The following is a 1,211-nucleotide window of genomic DNA, read 5'->3' on the forward strand; positions in this document are numbered from 1 at the left end:
TTAATAGAAAAGTCTTGGAATATACATTAGATGTTAGTAATGTTTATTTCTGGGTGGTTGGATTACGGGTGAATTTTGCTTATCTCTATCTTCTAATGTTATGCAATGAATATAGATTTTTTAAATCTAATCTATTTATTTAAGCATCTCTTCCTTTAACATATATTTCTGAGTCTCTACTAGTGCATGGCAGTGTGGTAAGTGCTGGACATATAAAGATGAAAAAGACATGGTCCTTTCCAACAAGGAGGTCCTGCGCTAGTCTGAAAGCCGGCCATATCACTCACAATCTTGACACTGTATGCCACATCTACTAGAGATGTGAGAAAATGTGGCGGTAACAAGGAAGAGAGAACTCTAAACTCCTCCTGGGGAAGTTGGAGGGGGCTTCCGTCTTTTTATGCTCCAAAATTCAAGTTTTCTCCAAGGAAAAATGGATCCTTATTGACACAGCATTTTAAACTGGAGATTACTGAAACCTCCAGCCCTCATTCTGAAGAACTAGTTTTAGTTCTCGGCCTCACGAACGATAAAGGCAAAGTTAACTAGAGGATGGGAAAATGCACACAATGTTTTGCCTAAAATTATTCAGTTACTTTTTTTATCTGCTTCCTTCTGTCACTGAAACCTGGCCTGAGGGATCTCACACCGCTCTGTCTTTGTTGTTGTTTTTCACACCACTTTTTATAAAAGCCAAACCTGTGTAATCCAAATTTCCCATAGCAAGAGACACCAAGGCAGTTCAGCCCTGGGCCCAGGTAAGTGATGGCAGAGACGGCCTCTATGACTACCTGTCTGCGTTGTCACTGCTGATGTTTTGCCTGTAGTCTTGATAGTTTTCACATTAAAGTTCAGTGTGTCCATGAGTGGTTTAAAATGTAATGATTTCCCCAATCACACTGCAGTTGTGAGATCACTTTATTGTAAAATTGGCAGCATCATGTAGGGACACTTCGTAACATCAATAAATGGAATTTGGAAACAAAAACTCTAATGACTGTTTGGGAGACTTGCATAATTGGGTATTTTGTTTCTGGTCTTTGGAAATGAACTCGTTTATAAAAATGGGTTTATCTTTGATATTGTGGCCTTGTTAAGAACTACCCTGCCCAGTCAGTGTATGGGGATGTAAGGGTGCATCAGAAACTTCCCTGCTGTCCTGGCACGCTGGGCTCTCCTGCAGTGCCATCTCTGTTGCTTGCTCTGCAGGG

The sequence above is a fragment of the Trichechus manatus genome, unplaced genomic scaffold, assembly GCF_000243295.1.
Source record: "Trichechus manatus latirostris isolate Lorelei unplaced genomic scaffold, TriManLat1.0 scaffold00018, whole genome shotgun sequence".
NCBI classification, from domain to species: Eukaryota; Metazoa; Chordata; class Mammalia; order Sirenia; family Trichechidae; genus Trichechus; species Trichechus manatus.